General features: G+C 42.0%; 1 long non-coding RNA gene across 2 annotated transcripts; it reads right to left on the reverse strand.

Moving 5' to 3' along the window:
- Positions 1 to 18,812: 18,812 nt before the first annotated feature.
- Positions 18,813 to 21,603, reverse strand: LOC124741134. Of its 2 annotated transcripts, none has more exons than XR_007009921.1 (11): positions 21,518 to 21,595; positions 21,367 to 21,439; positions 21,126 to 21,196; positions 20,572 to 20,640; positions 20,386 to 20,450; positions 20,200 to 20,264; positions 19,832 to 19,900; positions 19,646 to 19,710; positions 19,278 to 19,346; positions 19,092 to 19,156; positions 18,813 to 18,970 (listed from the first exon to the last, which is right to left on the reverse strand). It is a non-coding gene; the product is annotated as an uncharacterized LOC124741134 (long non-coding RNA). The 2 variants fall into 2 exon arrangements; XR_007009920.1 differs by having other exon boundaries at positions 18,814 to 18,970; positions 21,367 to 21,436; positions 21,518 to 21,603.
- Positions 21,604 to 21,612: the final 9 nt, after the last annotated feature.

The following is a 21,612-nucleotide window of genomic DNA, read 5'->3' on the forward strand; positions in this document are numbered from 1 at the left end:
ATAGCAATCTACAACCAAGGGAACAGTGTGAAGTGTGAAGTTCTGAAGGCATTAGGATTTACAGCTGGGGTGAACACTGTACGAGCACTAAGAAATATTGACAGAGAAAAGATAAGAGGAGCAGAAAGAAGAGAAAGGCATATAAAGTATGATGGAACAACAGGCTAGAAAAGAAGACAGAACAGGAAGCTTTTGGAGGATGAAGAAGAAGACCCTCATAATCCATCCTATAGTGCAGGAATGTATTGAGAAACTTTGATAGCCATTTCCCATAAATTAGAATTTTTCGAATATAAGGAACATTTTCCTAAAATCTACTCAAGCTAGAGAGATGAAATTTTTATACAGCACTCCTAGTGGTCAAACTTACATTGTGACACAGCCATTTGGCAATATGTTCAGTAGTTTCATTTCAGTTTAATTATAAAGCAATTATTTGTAAAAAAAATTTGGGTCATTAGTAAGAAAAATAATTGGAAGGAAACTAGAAGAGATACTCCAAAATCCCTCTGTCATAACTGCAATACTAAACCATTCTATATGTAAAAAAAATTCAAATTTTTCTATTTGGTAGTTTATTCATAAATGTTCCTCAAACTTAGTGATTTTAACACGGCCAGCATAGGCACCTCCGGCTCCCCTTAAAGTGGTTGCCTTTGTTGTCCTGCAAGCACCATGACTAGTGGAATGGGCTGGACTAAAGGTAAAGCAGTTCCCGTAAGCCCACTTAAATCACCTGTCATACAATCGTTCTGAACGTTTGTTTCCCTTTATGGCTTGAAGTTTTCCTACTGTCCTCATTCAACCACTTTACATCTTGTATCTAGAGTGTCATCATCTTACGTCAAGATGTCATTCATGACTGCAATCGGTACTCTCTCCTGTTACCTCCCTGGGGCTTCCTCGTCATTCAGTCGTGCCTTCATTCCTCTGGATGGTTTACCTCCAGGAACCTTAACTTGCCTCCGTCTGATTATCCTTGCTATGGTGTGTCACATACTCCTTACCAAGTTCAGCTCGCTCTCGGGGTCTCTCAAAGTCATCACCGCATAAGTCGGTAACACTTCATAGCGCTGCGTCTCTGCACAACACTAAAACACAAATACCACAACCACACAAAAAAATTCGGTGCCTTTTGCAACCGACAATTGGTCCCGTTGCTACCTCGGCGCGAGCCTTTACTACCACATAAGCGCATCTATGGCGCGTTTCCCCATCAATATACTTTGCAAAGGTCTACCTTTCCCAGCGTAACTACTTCTCGTTTCCCTTCCGAGCGATCCTCGCTTCTCCAGAGCAAATCACCACCATAGCGTACGAATATCTTCCTTCGACACTCGTTTTACACACTTAGCTTCTAGCTTATGACCAGGCAAGGACAGCAAGAAGAGTACCAAATCCATTGCCCAAGATGTTGTGGAGTTCTATGATTATACTGAACTAAATGGTTGCCTGTACAGGATGACCCTCCTGTCCCTTGTTCTTACTCTATCCATTTTTTTATGTTGGATATGTGGTGCAAGCGTCTTGGCTTACGAGACCTGACAGTTTCGATTTCAATGGCGTTCCCTAGAGGGTCCTGAATACACGTTGAAAAACTTACTGCTAACATGCCGGTGTCTTTTGGACAATCTATGAGTCCTCACGAGAACCTTATCGCCAATTTCCAGTACTAATTGTCTAACGCGTCCCTTTTGTCGCCTTTTTCTACTTAACGCCTCCTTCCTGATATTTGCAATTGCTAACTCTACTACTACCCTGTGTCGTTGTCGCCTTTCTGGTGGCCAATCAACCAGTTCCCTAATTCTGTTGGGAGGTGACTGATTCTTCAGGACCAGTGTAGGACTGAGCTTCGTCGTCCCATGTGGAATTTCGCTCAGGATTCCTTGGAAGTCTGCCAGATATTGGTCCCACTGACGGTGCTTATTGTGGCAGTAGACTCTGCACAGTTTTACTACTTCCTTTGTTATCCTTTCTGCGGGATTTCCGGCGGGAAAACAGCGGGAAATGAACACCGGCTTTATCCCTTTCTGCCTCAGAGTGTTTAGCCAACATCTCGACCGGAATTGTGGACCATTATCCGAAATTAGTTTCTCGACTCTTCCTACCTCTCTTAGGAAATGCCTCTTAAGAGCAGACACGACTGTTTTTCCGGTCGCAGAGCGCAATGGGGAAAATGTCAGAAACTTGGAGACTAACTTCACCGCAACCAGAACTTATCTATAACCCTGATTAGACTGCGGGACCGGCCCAAACAGGTCCACCGCTCCTAATTCCTTTAGCCGATTTCGTATTATAGGGTGTAAGGGTGCTCGACAACACTGGGTCGAGTGCTTCTCTCTCTGGCAGACTTTACACGTTCTCAATACTCGTTTGATTCTACGCTCCATGCTAAAGCTGCATAAAGCACTTCCGCACCCCGAAGTGGCCGTAACTGAGATGTGTATACCATATTAATTTATTGATTATTTCTCCCGGCACACAGACCAGCCATTTATCACTGTTGATTTCCCTTCTGAAAAACAACACGCCCTTCCTTAGCGCGTAAAACCGACGCCACTCTCCGGCGCTACCGTCCTGCAGCTGAGTCTTAATGTTGCCCCACACCTCATCGCTGTCTTGCTCTCTTGTCATGCTACTCAGCGCCGCTCTTGAATAGTTTTCAAATGTCACTGGGCTCATGTACATTACATCGAACCTATTCTCCTTGAATTCGTCGTCTTTCGCTTGCGTCAGTCCAATCAGACCTCGCGATAAGGCATCAGCTACCACGTTGTGCGGGCCAGGAATATGGAAAATTTTCAATGAAAATTCTTGAAGAAACAGGGCCCAGCGCAGTAGGCGGTTGTGCGTAAGCTTCGCCGTCATGAGAAACTGCAAAGCCTTGTGGTCCGAATACACCTTAGTAGTTCGCCCAAACAGATAGTACCGAAACTTAGTGAACCCCCATACAATGGCTAAGGCCCCTAGTTCGGTCACCGTGTAGTTTCTCTCGGCTTGGTTTAAAACGCGACTTGCGAAAGCCACCGTTTGCGGGATAATATTTCCGTCCCTGTTTGCCTCTTGGTAAATGGTAACGGCTATGCCATCACGCGAGCTATCGGACGACATGCAAAATTCCTTCCCCAAGTCGGGGTGAATCAGGATAGGCGCGTTTAACAATGCCCCTTTCAGGGCATCGAACTCCTCTTGTGCCTTACTGTCCCAATTCCAGGTTGTTCTTCTGCCTGTTATTTTTCACAGTCTTGGGGTAGTAACACTTTCTATCTTAATAAAACGTTTGTAGAAGTTGACTAACCCAAGGAAGGCGCGTAACGTGCGCTTTGTCCGTGGTGTCGCATATTCCCTTATTGCTCGCAATTTCTCGGGGTCACGACGGTTGCCTTCTGATGAGGCTTTATGGCCCAGGAAGTGAATTTCCTTTCTTCCGAATTCAGACTTGGCCATGTAGGCACTGACATTTCTATTTATCCTTCCAGTAATGACGCGAGCACTCTGTGATGTTCTTCCCACGACTCTTCCGCGATTAACACATCATCGATGTAGCAAGTAATTCTTTTACGGAGCGCCTCCGGTAAAACCGTGTCCAGTGCGCGTCTAAAAGCGGCAGAAGAGACACTCAACCCGAACGGAAGCCGTCGGAACTGGTAAGATCTGCCAAAGCAGAGAAATGTTGCGTATTGCCTACATCCTTTCGCCAATTTTACTTGCCAGTAGCTTTTTCGGAAATCGATTGACGTAAGTACACGTACCCCATGAAATTTCTGGAGCAGGGTGTCGAGCGTCTCTGGCCGATCGGTTTCCGTCTGAATAATATTATTAATCTGCCTAGAATCCAGAACTAGACGGATCGACCCGTTCTGCTTCACCACAATGTGTATAGGACTATTGTAAGATCTTATTGCAGGCTCTATTATGGCCTGCTGCAGCATAGTCCTCATTTCCTGTTGCACAGCCGCGCAGTGAACAGTAGGTATCGGATATGTTTTCGCTGCAAACGGCGTATGGGGCTTCACTTTGCATTCATACTCGAAATTTTCGATAGGGCCAGGTGAATCTGCAAACACGGTTTGGTACGTTGTGAGAATCTCGCGTAGTTGTTCCCGCAATTCAGTCGATCCTAAATGACGCGTTTTCTCGTGGATTACCTCCTCGGCCGTTTTCGCGTCAGTCTGCTCTCCCTCCTCGGTGTCTAGCATGCACAGGCACACCTCGGCGCCACCATCCTCGCCCATCACACACATACCGAGGGACGCACACCCGTCTCCTTCTCCTACGCGACCTTCATCGAAACCAACTGTCATTTTTGTTTTATGACCGCTAAGATGGACGCACATCCTCTCAAAGTCGAACACGGCCTTATAATGTTTCAAAAAGTCAAGTCCCAGCACTGCCTCAACCGCAAGTAATGGCACAATCAGGAACACGGCCGTAAGTTCGCACGACTGACAAGTAAAGTCGGTATACGCCCGCTCTTTCGTTTCTACACTTTTGTTCCCCACGGCACCCCTTACTCTTGTTTTCTGTAAAGGTAGAGTCGGCCACGGACTGCCCACGCTGCATCGCGTGGAAACATACTCCCTCATCACCGATGCCTCACTTCCCGAGTCTAGTAGACAAGGAACTGCAAGCCCATTAATTGTAATGCTGATCGTAGGGCACTTGACCGAGTTTACTACCACTGTCTCCTCCAGGAATACGTCCGGTATGTCCTCGTACTCCAAGCACATTGCATTGACATGGTGAACTTCACCGGCATGGCAATGGTGTCAGCCCCTGTCACCTCTTGTCACGCTTCTCCGTCTCCGCGCTCCGTATCACCGCGGGAGTTACGTGTCTCCTCTGACCTCCCGCCTGCTGCGTGCCGTGAATTCTGCTCGTTACGGTGGAACCGCTCTTCCCTAGGGCGTCCCCAGCCTCTGCTGCGTTGTCGCGGGCTCCAAGGGACGCGCCTACGCCTATCATGCCCACGACCATGATTATTGTTACCGGGAAACTGAGGTCTCCAACTCTGGTTGCGCCTTCGCCCGACATTCTCGTCGCGCTTTCCTTCAAACCTAACGGCGTTTTGCTGCTCACTTATATTTCTTTCAGTACCCAACTCTTGCAGCAGGTTCTGAAAGCCACTAACTTCGTCCATGCCTGTTCCCGCAATTGTAATTTCTTTACGCAGTTTGCGCGGGAGTTTAGTAAGACAGATACTATTGAGTATCTTAGGATCATACAGTGCATCAAGGAAGTGATTGCTCTTGACCATGTCTCTGTAGTACCCTACCGGGTGTCTGAACGTACTGTGTACGTAGTTCTCTCGCGTTAAGTTGCCCAATTTCACCCGCTCTTGCGTGCTCCGAGACCAGAACTCGCTGAGGAAAGCCGTCTTAAAGTCCTCGTACATTCGACAGTCCTTAAGCATTATTTGTAATCGGGGTAGCCGCTTCACCTCTCAGGTGACTGCACGAGAATTTTATTCTTAGCACATCTCCCCAGGAGCGAGGCAGAGCGAGTGTCCAAACTGATTGAGCCACATCGAGGGCGCTACGTCGTGGGTCGGGTCGGGGAAAAGAAAATAAGATTGCACTGAGACAAAGTGTCTCCTGCATTCTTCCTCATCAGTATCAAAATTCATACCATGATCAGTCGTCCGAGTAGGCGGCTCCGGATTACGCCTTAAATTACCGAGTCTCTCTTCAAAATCACGGTATTCCTCTTCTTCTCTGCGTCTACGTTCACTGCTGGAACTTTCTGCTCCCCTAGCCGCATTACTGACAGAATTACTGCCGTTGGCGCTTTCATTTTCCTGCAGCTTATTATGTAGGTCAGCTATCATGTCCCGATTGCATTTCTTAACATCCGCCTGAACCCTTTTAAACTGCAGAAGTGACTGAATTTCTGCGGATTCCGCGACAGGTACTGGCCGTGTCCTATCCGAGTCCGTTCCATTATTCAGCGCGATTTCCCCTACCGCACTCGTCAGGACGCCTACCTGACTGATGACCTTATCAGTCTCGTCTGCTTGCGCCGTTAGCTGCTCACCCTGAGCGGCCACCTGCTCGCTCACACGAGCAGCCACTTCTCTCTGTTCCGTGCAGACGCTCTCCTATACTTCTCTAACTCGCGACTCGGAAGGAAGCACTATTTCTCGCAGGGACAGGTCACTTTCAAGCACTGTGACTCGGTTTTCGAGTCTGCTTGTGGCCTCGCTGACTTCGGTTTGCACAGACTGTATCCCCTTTAACAAGGAGTCAGCCAGTGCCTGGTTTCCAGCAGTGGCTGTTTCGACTCGGATTTCTAACGCTTCTAGGCGTTCCTGTTGGTGCCCTAGCTTGCGTTCTTGTTCGTCGAAAAGGCTATTAATTGCGCCTATCTGTTCGTCTAATTTTCTTGTTAGTTCCTCGCGTAATGCCTTATTTGAGTTATTAATTTGTAAGGTCAAATTATATTATAATTGTTTGAGTCCAGTAATGTCTTATTTGAGTCTTCTAACGCCTTATTTACCCTCTTCTGATGATCGGCTTGCTGCTTCATGAATTGCAAAACACTTGCTAGCAGTGGGTTCTCGTGGCCCGTATTTCCCGCGCTAGCCTGTGCTGTGAGAGTTGGCTCGGATGCACATTCCTGAGTCGCACCCTCACTCGTGCTGGTGGCTTCCCAGGTCGCCTCCGCACGACCTGCCTGGGGGCCCGAGTCCCGTTACGAACGCACGAGGCTCCATTGTTTGTCCGTGGCCCGCTGTCAGCTCACCCCGGTTTGGTACTCCACACCAGCCGGCAATCCCTGCGTGCTGCGCACACCACCGTTTTCGTCGTGCAACATATCCATCTCTGCTATGCTTTTCGCGCGCACTCTAGTAATAATCTGACTCATTACCTATGTTTACGGTTTTAATCACTGTCCTCTACACACTATACAACGTACAATAAAATAACCCAGAAATATCTAATTAACCGACTCATGTACCAAAACACCCGTAAATTCAACCATGGGCCAACACAACATAGATAGAAGCAACGCTCTATTCAGCACAAGCAGAATTGTGCTCCACTATACAAGAAAAAAATTATTATTTCATTCAATTTTGTTAATTTAATGCAACCTAATTACTGATCAAAAGGACCTGTGACTCGATATCCAGGCGGGGTCGCCACGTGCAACATAACCTTCTAGTACTGGTGGTGGTAAAAGTATACCTATGTAGGTAGACTACCGTCGCTTTGACATCTCCTACCGCTCCTGCAAGCTACCATCTGTAGTAAATGGTTTCTTAAGTTCGTGTGGTCCACGAAATTACTGGCCCCTGCGAGTTATTGCTGGGTATTAATAATTTCTAGCGGAAGGTTTTAACGGACCGGTAGAAATTTGAACGCAACGGATAACCCATTTTTTTGAACCTCTACAGAAGGTACCTATACAGGGCTTAATAGGCAGTATACAGCTTTTATTTGCTTTCATGACACAGAATTCGCCTGGGGTACTCACTGCCACCTATTTTTTATGATGGACGGAGTAAAACCAGTGAGCATTAAAATCCGATACTTTTCCTAGTGGCACGAGTATTTTACTTAACGCACAACATCGCCAAGAAATCAAATCGTTATGGGGGTGCACAAGAAACATCACTGCAATGCTGTTCAACCCACATGGCCAAGTTTCAGTAGGCAACAGAGCCCAGAAAAATATGGACCCACACGATTATCCCTTCCCTATTTCTCACTCGCTCACTATCGTATGATTATTCATCGTGCACAATATATTTTCAGATCGAAACTACAATTTAGCAATGCAGCGGTTGCTCCAACCGACCACGTGGCGCGAAAGCAAATTCACAAAGAAAACATATGGAAAATAAATAAAAATCCCAAAAATATTACTGTAAATGGAAGAGCAGATTAAAATACATTGAATGAGTGAATTTCCGTTAAGCACAGAGCAGTAAAGTGACCGTGAGCTTATGGCACATGGTGCGTTGCCTGAACAAGGCACTGACGCAAGGTTTACTGAAATTCGAGTAAATTAAGAAACTCCATTCCCATATGGTGTTCAGTGGTAATCTCGCACCTGATTTCAACATCTGGACTTCATTACAGAGCAGAGTTGAGACAATCTAATACCTATGTTAACATTACCAAAACGGGAGCTGCGTCTCCATGTCTGTCCCGCACCAGGACCCAGTAACAAGTGCTCTTCCAACCGAATTCGCCTAACAGTTCCGCTTACAAACGTGGTGTGGATGGCGTGTCAACCTGACAGAGCCAGTACGCGCGCCTACGTGTCATCTTTGCCCTGACCTGCAAACGTGGTCTCTGCTAAACTTGTTCACGTTTGGGGGGTTGGTACTACCCTAAGCCAGGACGACCATTCGTGCAGTGTTACAATCTGTGCCTAAAGCTTTCTGCTAGTTCACACATTCACTCATTTATACCGTCCAGGCCGCACTAAGGAAAAGAAAATGGGAAACGTGGTACACAACATAAAAAAATTCAATAAATAACACTGTTTAGTCCATTCTCTCCTTTTGGACACCAGCTATTACCTGCAAGAGAAGAAACTGTTGCAAATAATTTCTGCGTGCTAGCAATTTAATAAAACATTGGAACGGTACAACAAGTTCCGTTTCAATAGGAACAATTATACATTTCTGGAAGTCTGTCGGTATCTCTCCTGTGTTATAGATGGACCTAATAAGTTTAATCAGCATCATTTTCGTTCTGTCACCAACGTTCTTTATTAGTTCTGCAGGGATGTCATCAATGCCCATTGCTTAGTTGTCTCGTAGTTCTTTTAGAGCTCTGTAAAATTCTTCTTGCAGAATGGCTTCTCCCTTGTCACCTTCATTTTCTTGCTCTTCTCTTCCTATTACTTCCTCGGAAAGAGGTGTTCCGGCGCACAACTCCTCTATGTATTCTTTCCATCTCTTCACTAAGTCTTCACCAAACAGCAATTTCCCCTCTTTATTTTCTATTGTGCCTAAGAGTGTTGTTTTACGTTTGTTAAAAAACTGATTTCCCTTTCTGTAGGCTAAATCAGTTTCTTCCGTTTTGCATATTTTCTTCCACTTCCCTGCACATTTCTGTAGATTGAAAATTTCATTCCAGAAACGTCCCCCAGGCTGTGGCTAAGCCATGTCTCCGCAATATCCTTTCTTTCAGGAGTGCTAGTTCTGCAAGGTTCGCAGGAGAGCTTCTGTAAAGTTTAGAAGGTAGGAGACGAGGTACTGGCAGAAGTAAAGCTGTGAGGACGGGGCGTGAGTCGTGCTTGGGTAGCTCAGATGGTAGAGCACTTGCCCGTGAAAGGCAAAGGTCCCGAGTTCGAGTCTCGGTGCGGCACACAGTTTTAATCTGCCAGGAAGTTTCAAATTTTCTTTTGCTTTCCTAGATTCTCTATTAACTAAATTCCTTAGTCTTCTGTATTCAGCTTTTCTTTGTTCGTCAGTTGCATTTTTGTATAATCTCCTGTTTTCTATAAGCTCAATAATAATACAGGTGGTGCTTCATTAAAAAAAAGAAACATAAAAACAGGGGATACTGGTAGTGGTCAAAATCACATATACTTGTCTGCAATTGCAAGTCAAACCCTGATACATGAAATCAGCCCCTTGGGTATGGAGCATCCAAACTGACAACGCACAGACATCTGTTTGTATGTCTACCACCAGTGCTGGTGCTATGGTAATGAACTGCTAACTGGTTTTCATCAGTCATTTTTAGCCTACCATGCAGTCTCATTATCATTCTACATTTTGTTTGACCAGTACTTTAATTAACAGCTAGTTGCCTCATCGTTTCCAGTGCAAGAAACTGCCTGCTCTAATCCAATAGTTTCTGAGTCGCTGAGTTACTTTTCTGTGATGGACATTTCTATTGGTAATTCCGCACCTCTGTGTGATTGGCTGTTAAGAGGCGGTTAACTAGATTATGTGATCAAAAGTATCAAGATACCTGGCTGAAAATGACGTACAAGTTCTTGGCACTAGCCATCGCTAATACTGGAATTCAAAATGGTGTTGGCCCACCCTTAGCCTTGATGACAGCTTCCAGTCTTGCAGTCTTCAATCAGGTGCTGGAAGGTTTCTTGCGGAATGCAGCCCATTCTTCACGGAGTTCTGCGCTGAGGAAAGGTAGTGACGTCAGTCGGTGAGGCCTGGAACGACGTCAGCGATCCACAACATCCCAGAGGTGTTGTATAGGATTCAGGTCAGGACTCCGTGTAGGCTAGACCATTGCACGAATGTTACCGTCGTGAACTACTCCGCCACAGACCGCGCATTATGAACAGGTGCTCGATGGTGGTGAAAGGTGCAATCGCCATCCCCGAATTGCTCTTCAACAGTGAGAAGCAATGAGGTGCTTAAATCATCAGTGCAGGCCTTTGCTGTGAGAGTGCCACGCAAAACAACAGGGGGTGCAAGCCTCCCCTCCCGCCATGAAAAGCCCGATCACACCATAACACCACCGCCTCCGAATTTTACGGTTGGCACTACACACCCCGGCAGATGATGTTCACTGGGCATTCGCCATACCCACACCCTGCCATCGGATCGCCACATTGTGTACCGTGATTCGTTACTCCATACCAAGCGAGGCGTCGTTTGGCATTTACCGGCGTGATGTGTGGCTTGTGAGTAGCCGCTCGACCATGAACTCCAAGTTTTATCACCTCTGACCTAACTGTCATAGTACTTGCAGTGGATCCTGGTGCAGTTTGGAATTCCTGTGTGATTGTCTGGACAGATGTCTGCCTATTACACATCACGACCCTCTTCAACTGTCCGTGGTCTCTGTCAGTCAACAGACGAGGTCGACCTGTACGCTTTTGTGCTGTACGCGTCCCTTTGCGTTCGAAAACATTGGACTTAGGGATGTTTAGGAGAGTGGAAATCTCGCGTACAGACGTATGACACAAGTGACATCTATCACCTGACCATATTCGAAGTTCGTGAGTTCCGCTGATATGGAGTAGCTGGCAGTAGGTAGCAGCACACTGCACCTAATATGAGAAACGTATGTTTTTGGGGGTGTCCGGATGCTTTTGGTCACATAGTGTAGCAGCGCTGGGCCGCCGCGGGACCGAATGACGTCATCTGGAACGAGGGGCCGGCGCCACGTTTGAAGCTGCCGCTCCCGTCTCTCTGAAAACGTCGAGCGTCCGCCGTTGTTTCCTTTCAACATGCAGTGCCCGCCCCCACGCCCTGACAACTGTGTTCCCCTCGTCTCTCTTAAAACTGTTGCTGTCCACTCTAATCTCATTCAAAAAATGGTTCAAATTGCTCTGAGCACTATGGGACTTAACTTCTGAGGTCATCAGTCCCCTAGAACTGAGACCTACTTAAACCTAACCAACCTAATGACATCACACACATCCATGCCAGAGGCAGGATTCGAACCTGCGATCGCAGCGGTCGCGCGGCTCCAGACTGAAGCGCCTAGAACCGCTCGGCCACCCGGCCGGCTAATCTCATTCATCTCTTTTATAACAGAATCCCAGTATGTTGACGCGTGAGCTAGGGCTCTCGTGTTTTCGAACTGTAGTTCACGTCCGTTTTCCAAGTAAAGTTCAGTTATGGTCAACTTGACAAGCTCCCTTTGTTTAATATCTTATGCTCAGTACAACGCTCTGCAACTGTGAATTGTTTGACGCATGTAAATGCTGCCACATTTACAAGGAACGCCGCACATACTGGGCACATGAACAGCTGTGCTGTCTTTAAGGGGGTAGGACGTCAAACGGCCCGACTTGTAACAGGAGAGGCACCACAGGACATTTTGTTCCGAAATCACACTCATAGCAGTGGAAGTTCAAAAACATAACAAAATAATTTTCTTTTTACATGTGGAATTTCAACATTTTTCACCCACTATTGGCTGCATTTGTTGCTATAGGTATACTTTTCTTCATAAGTAAGAGAGATTCTACTATGAATTTGGCGCAGCATACAAACCATACTTACAACTGTATGAAGCTCTAGAGTTTACTTAATTTATGAAAAAATGAGTAAGCTGTTACATTTTAAACTTTATGTTTAGATAAAAAATCTAATTTTATTGTCAATTATCTCAGTTTTTACCAGAGTTTTTATAGATTTGGAAAATTCTAGATTTTCATACACCTGTAGGCATGGTTTGTACGCTGCGCCAAATTAACCGAAGAGACTGTCTTACCTATGAAGAAAAGCCAATAGCAAGTGAAAAAATGATGAAATTTAATTACTTTATTTTTTTGAATTTATCAGCAATAACAAAATTAGGACGACAGTCTTCGTATTACATTCGCATGTTCTGCGCAGGGTCCCTGGAAGCGCTGCTCCCTGTGAGGCCCCCGTAACAGACTGCAGTTGGTACCTGCCGGCCTCGCAGCCGTTGGCAGCACTGACTGCGTGCTACAGCCTTGCAGCTTCAGGCGTCTGTCGCATTTGTAGCGAGTCGTGTCCAGTAGAGGTGGGCCAAACGGTTATTCTGGAGTAACCGTTATCACAGTTCCAGTTATTCTTTGATAACCGTTATCGTTAACGGTTATTAATAACTGCCAAGTTATTTTTCGCTAGCGAATACCGATAACTAGAGGTGGGCCAAACGGTTATTCTGGAGTAACCGTTATCACAGTTCCAGTTATTCTTTGATAACCGTTATCGTTAACGGTTATTAATAACTGCCAAGTTATTTTTCGCTAGCGAATACCGATAACTCCGACAGTTAAATAACGAGTAACGACATAGTTGGAATCCATCAGTTTAGTTATCAGTATAACTGCGAGTAGTGTGAAATAGCAGGAATGTCGTATGAATCGTGTCATAACCTCAGCTTATTAACTCCGGGTACATTTTAGTTGATGTTAGAACGATTATTAGTGTTTCATATTAAATGTATGTAGGTTATCGGCCGCTATAAGAAATATTATCCTCGCAGCTGCAACAGAAAGTACGCGGAACTTCGCCACAGCACTGTTTAAGTAAAATGTTAACAACGTGCGTTTTTAAGTTTGAAGAAATATGTAAACTGAATACTTTAGGTTAAATTCGGAGCTTAATTTCTTGTGTTGTTTACTTAATAGAATAAAGTGTACTGCCTTGTAATACAACACAAAAATATACGTAATGTGAAAGATTCGTTTACTCCTCTAAAAGATAGTGATATGGTTGAAAGTGTGAGTACGCCAGTTGGAAAACTGCTCGATTTCTCCAGCTGCAGCATGTGTATAACATAGGATGAATGGAAGCGTCCGATTCCACCCGTCTGCTTTGACCTGTGACGTAAGTTTCTGTAATCCCATAACATATAAAGACATGCAGATCGAAAAGATTTACAGTGTTAAATTTCTGGGATTATAACTCGATAATAAATTCAGTTGGGATGGGCTTACCACAGAATTGCTAAAGCTCCTAAACAAATCTGTATTTGCAGTTAGAATGGTGTCAGATGTAGGAGACACAAATGTAAAAAAGTTAACATACTTTTATTCTGTTATGTCATAAGGGATCATATTCTGGGGCAACTCATCAACGGAGCAAAAGTTTTTAGCATGTAAAAGCGTGTAGGCCTAATAAAAATCGTTTGTGGTATAAATAAAAGAACACCATGTTCTGTTCAAGGAACTTCATATTCTAACCACTGCTTTATAGTATATTTATTCTTTAATAAAATTTGTTGCAAGTATTTCCAACCAATAGCACAATACATAGTATCAATACTAGGAATAAGAACAGCTATCTACATAAAGATCTAAAATCACTTACCTTGGACCAGAAAGGGGTTCAATATTCAAGAACACACATTTTCAATAAACTGCCAGCAACCATTAAAAACTTGGTTTCAGATAAAGCACGGTTTACTGAGAGTTTGAAAGACTTTTTGATAGGCAACTCCTACTCTATAGATGAATATCTTAACAGGGACTGTTAGACCAGCTTAAGTAAAAATTCTGTTACCAGCATATTTCAGTTTTGACAGCACTTGGTCACAACAGTCAAGATCAGGTATTGTGTGTGTGTGTGATAAATTTATTAAATGTGCATAACTATGTTTTGTTCTGGCAGTGTATTAATACTGTACATATTAGCAACTCCAGTTTACTGCAATATTTTGACAATCTCGTGACAGATGATGATGGTGGTAAGTATTATACTCAAATGCTTTATGTTATACTTTGACATGTTGCACATCCATGAGAATCATCTCATTTTTGTGTCCCTGGGACAAAAACAGGTTAATCTAATCTACAGTGAGGGTTTTGATTTTGTGGTGGGAGAATGACTAATGCGTATGCCCAAGCCTTCAGTTTGTTGTGTATCTCTCATGTTTGGCATTATTGTATACAGAATTCCAGTTCTGAATGATTAACATCTCATAAGGCTTAATGTATCAGATGTCATTACAATACATTTTCACTCTTTTATACAATTCTTCTTTGGATATCCAGATTGTGAGAGTATGAATTAATGGTATTGCATAGGTAATACAAATTTGCAGTAATTTTTCAGAAATCTGATCTTGACTGTTGCAGTAAAGTGCTGTCAAAACTGAAATAATACTTTTTACTTAAGTTACTCTACCAGACCCTGTTAAAATATTGATCTACAGGAAATACAAAATTTCCTTTCCTGGGGAATGCTTTACCTGTGGATTCCACGTTTTGCTTTTTTTTTCTGTCTCACACGAGGCAATAACACGAATCCTTTCGAAACACTTCATCTGTCAATGCCAGCTGCTTGCTTTGATCTTTTTGCAGTTTAATATCATGACAGTTAACTGTCTGAATAGGTAAGACTAATTCATGAACAAGACAAGATTAGCACTCAAAATGAAGGGCTAAGTCTTGCATATAACAACCTCAACATAGCAATGAGTGCACCTAACAGAGTTTTTCAGTGTTGCTTAACATAACAGAAAATAAACTGACTTGAGCTCTTTGAAAACAAAAAAGCATATTTTATTCAAAAATGTTCATGTAGTATGCACAAGTGTTAATAGGCCCAAATGTAAGTAAATCTATACTTTTATTTAAATACACTGACAAAGTATCTGACGTGATTATTGTAAGCATATTGTATTCATGCCAAATATACCTCTGTGAAATGCTTCAATTGCAATACATATGTTTGAAGTGTACACTGGACAATGTTCCTGCATAAAAGTGATATGCTCCAAACTATGTACAAAATGTTTCAAAGTCAATGGCCAAAAACTAATGAAATGAAAAAAAGCCTATTTGCAATGGATGTGTACAAATTGAGGAAACTCATTTTTCTCTCACTAATGCCACAAAGCTAAGTCTCACCAAATTACTTAAGTTTCTTTGTATTCAAGTTGACCTGATACAGCACTGGCACTTTTTCATCATGATGCTACCAAGCATTAGTGATGGGGTATACTTGGAGAAGATACTCAACTATGTTCCATTTTTAGATCACCGCCAATACTCAAGGCATTTCAGTAAGTTTAAAATCCCTAGAAAGTATTAACATGTTGCACACACACTACTACACTTCACTTCATAGCTTTCCATACTATGTATGAGACAGCAAGTGTTTGTGCTCACAGTAGTGCCACAAATTGACATTTCTTGAGAAGGTAGGAGATGTGATACATGTATCACTTGAGATAAGTTTCCTATCCTGCTCCAAAATTAAAATATATTCTTACAAGATTACTGCACAGCTGTTTAATTTCTGTATGTTCTATGTAAGACACCTATGTTCATGAGACAGTAATATCACCTCAACAAAGACATTACCATGCCACATGAGAGATTACCATATTTGTATATAAAATATATCCTAAAATGGTAGTAAGTGCTCGTCTTTGAGCTCATGGGTTTTCAACAAATTACTTAAAGAGTACAGGGAACAAAAGGAAGGAAGATAAGTTAAAACAAAAAATGGTAACCAACACAAATGTATGTACATGTAAGATCAATTTTATTCTGACTTTTCCACAATGATATGTAACACTTAAAACATTGCAGCATTATAAAGAGAATGAATAAATAAATATTTAACATGTCAGAGACTGAGCAGAAACTCAGATTGGAAATGGCAGGTAATCTGCAATGGCCTATTCAGTGGAACCAACAAAAGAATTTGCCTAAAGGAATTTAGGGTACCCACATAAAATGTAAATCTGGATGTTCAAACAGGCGAAGGGTCCCAATGCACCTGAATGCAAATTCGGTGCCAGAACCACAGTACAATTTTCTCAGTAATTTAACATGTGACCACAAATACAAATGTATGAACTTTTTTATTTCATCCAAGAATATCTCAACATAAGACAACAAACATCAATAATTCAAAATTTGGGTATACACACAATGTTTAAAGGATCTCTTTAAGGTTGGGACAGGTGGTCAGCCGTGGCCTTGATGAAGGAACCATCCCGGCATTTGCCTTAGCGATCCAGGAAAACCATGGAAAACCCGAATCAGGATGGCCAGACAGAGCGAACCCCATCCTCCTGAATATGATGGTCAGTGCTGTTAATAGCTACACTGCCTCATTCAGTTGTTACCTATTGTACAATGTTCTGATTTACATGAAAATAGATCTTACCACTAGCAAAAATAATGATTAAATATATATGCAATTACACTTTAACATTTTTCTTTATCACTTTACACAAACAGACCACACAACACTTTGTTCACGGAACTTCAATAAACTGCCAGAGGCTGCTTCAGCAGTTGCTGCATATATGAGAAGTTATCTGAAACAGAAGAGCAGGAAACAAACAGCAGAAATATCCTTGTCTAAAGACACTTTAGAAACAACATAAAAACTTGCAGCAACTACTTAGCTGACTCACATTAGTAGTAAACATATTCACTTAAGGCATGTCTAGCAATTAATTTAATATGTTCTTCAAACTTCTAAATGTATGCTGATAAAACTACACTAGAGTGTGACCACAATGAAACTAACAATGTAAGGGATATCTTTTACACAAATTCTGGGATGTTAACATCTGAATAGCTGTTCTCTGCAAAACACTTTTTTATAGTTGGAGGGTCCAGCATGTGAAGCAAGATACTGAAACTTGCTAAAGACTTACTGAAATTTATCTTTTGATGCAGATTTAGATTTGAAGTTAACATTTAAATACCTCGCATAATGACTGACTTTTTAAGTAAACAAAATGTCCATGAAAGCCTCTAATAATAATTCCATGTCCCACAATGTAATTTCATTTTTTTAAAGAGTGGAGCCCCTCCACACTGCCACTAGCAAAAGTTCTACAATCACCTCTGCATTGATTAGTTTTTTAATCAATACAGGTCCATCAGGAGATAGAAAATGGATGAAAAATGTAACAAGAATTGAGATTTTAAGGACAGAGGGCAAAACATGTCATGGCAAGCACCAAGGGTAAAAAATCCTCCACAACTGTTGGACAGGTAGTAAGAGCAGTAGTGGATATCTTGCTGTCTGCAGCAGATCATGCAAGGGTAGGTCACATTAGTAAGTGGGTACCATGCAGTTTGATACTAGTGTTATAACCACCTGCACATCAGTACAAATGCATGTTGGAGCACATCAGGCTACAGTGGGAAAGGCCAGTTGCACCCTTTCTGTACTCCAACGTACTTACATTTAATGCCCGATTTAATAAAAATTATACTCTTCCATTTCTGGCACCCTTTCTAGAATACAAACTAGCAAAATTATGAGAATTTGTTGTGTTCCACCACAAAGATAGGAAAACTTCTGTGTTTTGCAAATGAAATTTAGTATTGAGCACAAGAGGTTTCACCAATTCACATTTGGCATTTTCAGTGGTATTCCTTTCGGTCCTATTCAAAGAAACCATTTCTTCCAGTAAATATTTCTCAGCAGGTAACCTATACTGCAAGTCTACAAAGGCTGAAGTGTTGTTATCATTATAATAAAACAATTTCAGTTAACATCTGAGGAAAATAGCATATTAACAATAATATATGGATTAGTGTTAACACACATGAAACTGATGTCAGTATTATTTTAAGAAACTTGAAATTCAAAATAATTAAATGTCAGAATGGGTGCTACAGCTAACAATTTTTAAGTAAAGCAGAAAACAAAATGCTACTGTACTTACAAACTTTGAGGTGCCACATGCCTCGACACAGGCTACCAATAACCCACAAGTATTTTTGACATCTCATGCCTCACAGGTACTAAACTGGATTGCAATCTGATGATTGCTGCTATCAACATGAAAGATAATATAGTTGTATCCAGTGACCAAATTTCAAAGCCGATACTGAAATTAAGTTCTAAGTTACAAATTCCAGTATTTACATATACATCACTGGTAATCCATTCACGTGTCATAACATTAAACTCAGTGCAAATGTACCTCCATTTTAAGTGAAAGGTCAAGTTTGCCATTCTATGCAAAACACTATTACCTCATACTTCAAGTTTGCCTCTATAGGACTGTGTAACATTTGCTGCTGCTGGAAGACTATCGGAGCCATAACTGGAACAAAGAGCTCCGAGTTACCACCTGCCAATATAAACAAACTTCAATTTTAAACTGAAGGTGAAATATGTCATATGTATTCAAACCACTACCACATTATTCTTCAAGCTTCTCGCATTATGGCTGTGTGATGTCTGCTGCTGCTGACTTCTGGAGCTGTAACAGGAACAAAGAGCTTTGAGTTACCACTTGCCAGTTTACTCTTAAGGACTGTAACTGTACCTTCATTTTAAGTGAAAGGTGAAATTTGCCAAATGTGTATCCAAACCACTAGTACCTTATTCTTCAAGTTTCCCAATTTATAACTGTGACATCTGCTGCTGGTGGCGGTTTTCTGGAGCTACAACTGGAACAAAGTTCTATGTGTTACTGACTGCCAAACTACATTACACACTTCAAATGTACCTGCATTTTAAGTGGAAGTTGAATTTCCCACACATGTATCCAAACCACTAGTACCTTATTCTTCAAGTTTCCCATTTTATAACTGTGTGACATCTGCTGCTGGTGACTGACTTCTGGAGCTGTAACAGGAACAAAGAGCTTTGAGTTACCATTTGCCAGTTTGCTCTTAAGGACTGTAACTGTACCTTCATTTTAAGTGAAAGGTGAAATTTGCCAAATGTGTATCCAAACCATTAGTACCTTATTCTTCAAGTTTCCCATTTTATAACTGTGTGACATTTGCTGCTGGTGACTGACTTCTGGAGCTGTAACAGGAACAAAGAGCTTTGAGTTACCACTTGCCAGTTTACTCTTAAGGAGTGTAACTGTACCTTCATTTTACGTGAAAGGTGAAATTTGCCAAATGTGTATCCAAACCATTAGTACCTTATTCTTCAAGTTTCCCATTTTATAACTGTGACATCTGCTGCTGGTGGCGGTTTTCTGGAGCTATAACTGGAACAAAGTTCTATGTGTTACTGACTGCCAAACTACATTACACACTTCAAATGTACCTGCATTTTAAGTGGAAGTTGAATTTCCCACACATGTATCCAAACCACTAGTACCTTATTCTTCAAGTTTCCCATTTTATAACTGTGTGACATCTGCTGCTGGTGACTGACTTCTGGAGCTGTAACAGGAACAAAGAGCTTTGAGTTACCATTTGCCAGTTTGCTCTTAAGGACTGTAACTGTACCTTCATTTTAAGTGAAAGGTGAAATTTGCCAAATGTATATCCAAACCATTAGTACCTTATTCTTCAAGTTTCCCATTTTATAACTGTGTGACATCTGCTGCTGGTGACTGACTTCTGGAGCTGTAACAGGAACAAAGAGCTTTGAGTTACCATTTGCCAGTTTGCTCTTAAGGGCTGTAACTGTACCATCATTTTAAGTGAAAGGTGAAATTTGCCAAATGTGTATCCAAACCACTAGTACCTTATTCTTCAAGTTTCCCATTTTATAACTGTGACATCTGCTGCTGGTGGCGGTTTTCTGGAGCTATAACTGGAACAAAGTTCTATGTGTTACTGACTGCCAAACTACATTACACACTTCAAATGTACCTGCATTTTAAGTGGAAGTTGAATTTCCCACACATGTATCCAAACCACTAGTACCTTATTCTTCAAGTTTCCCATTTTATAACTGTGTGACATCTGCTGCTGGTGACTGACTTCTGGAGCTGTAACAGGAACAAAGAGCTTTGAGTTACCACTTGCCAGTTTACTCTTAAGGAGTGTAACTGTACCTTCATTTTACGTGAAAGGTGAAATTTGCCAAATGTGTATCCAAACCATTAGTACCTTATTCTTCAAGTTTCCCATTTTATAACTGTGTGACATCTGCTGCTGGTGACTGACTTCTGGAGCTGTAACAGGAACAAAGAGCTTTGAGTTACCATTTGCCAGTTTGCTCTTAAGGACTGTAACTGTACCTTCATTTTAAGTGAAAGGTGAAATTTGCCAAATGTGTATCCAAACCATTAGTACCTTATTCTTCAAGTTTCCCATTTTATAACTGTGTGACATCTGCTGCTGGTGACTGACTTCTGGAGCTGTAACAGGAACAAAGAGCTTTGAGTTACCATTTGCCAGTTTGCTCTTAAGGGCTGTAACTGTACCATCATTTTAAGTGAAAGGTGAAATTTGCCAAATGTGTATCCAAACCACTAGTACCTTATTCTTCAAGTTTCCCATTTTATAACTGTGACATCTGCTGCTGGTGGCGGTTTTCTGGAGCTATAACTGGAACAAAGTTCTATGTGTTACTGACTGCCAAACTACATTACACACTTCAAATGTACCTGCATTTTAAGTGGAAGTTGAATTTCCCACACATGTATCCAAACCACTAGTACCTTATTCTTCAAGTTTCCCATTTTATAACTGTGTGACATCTGCTGCTGGTGACTGACTTCTGGAGCTGTAACAGGAACAAAGAGCTTTGAGTTACCACTTGCCAGTTTACTCTTAAGGAGTGTAACTGTACCTTCATTTTACGTGAAAGGTGAAATTTGCCAAATGTGTATCCAAACCATTAGTACCTTATTCTTCAAGTTTCCCATTTTATAACTGTGTGACATCTGCTGCTGGTGACTGACTTCTGGAGCTGTAACAGGAACAAAGAGCTTTGAGTTACCATTTGCCAGTTTGCTCTTAAGGACTGTAACTGTACCTTCATTTTAAGTGAAAGGTGAAATTTGCCAAATGTGTATCCAAACCATTAGTACCTTATTCTTCAAGTTTCCCATTTTATAACTGTGTGACATCTGCTGCTGGTGACTGACTTCTGGAGCTATAACTGGAACAAAGTGCTCTGACTTACTGACTGACAATATACATTACACTTCAACACAAAACCACTAGTACTCTTTTAATGTAGCATAACAAATATATGCTATGCCGTACAGTTATATCTCCATTTTAAGGGAGAGATTAAATATGCCAAAAATGTACCCAAACTAGAATTACCTTACTGTTATAATATCCCAAGTATTAAACTGAGACTCATCTGCTGGTGTTGGTGTGCCTCTCGAATCCACTACTGAAACAAACATCTAAGATAAGAAAACCATATTTTGGGACCAGTAATCTCTCATTAAATACAATAAATAACACGTACCCTGTAACAGGAAATTCAGGAGTTAGTACTGTTCATATTTAGAAATATAAGTTTTTCAACTTTGGACGCCTTCAGCCGTGTTCGCCTTTTATTTA

This window comes from Schistocerca piceifrons, unplaced genomic scaffold (assembly GCF_021461385.2).
Source record: "Schistocerca piceifrons isolate TAMUIC-IGC-003096 unplaced genomic scaffold, iqSchPice1.1 HiC_scaffold_1872, whole genome shotgun sequence".
Classification (NCBI taxonomy): domain Eukaryota; kingdom Metazoa; phylum Arthropoda; class Insecta; order Orthoptera; family Acrididae; genus Schistocerca; species Schistocerca piceifrons.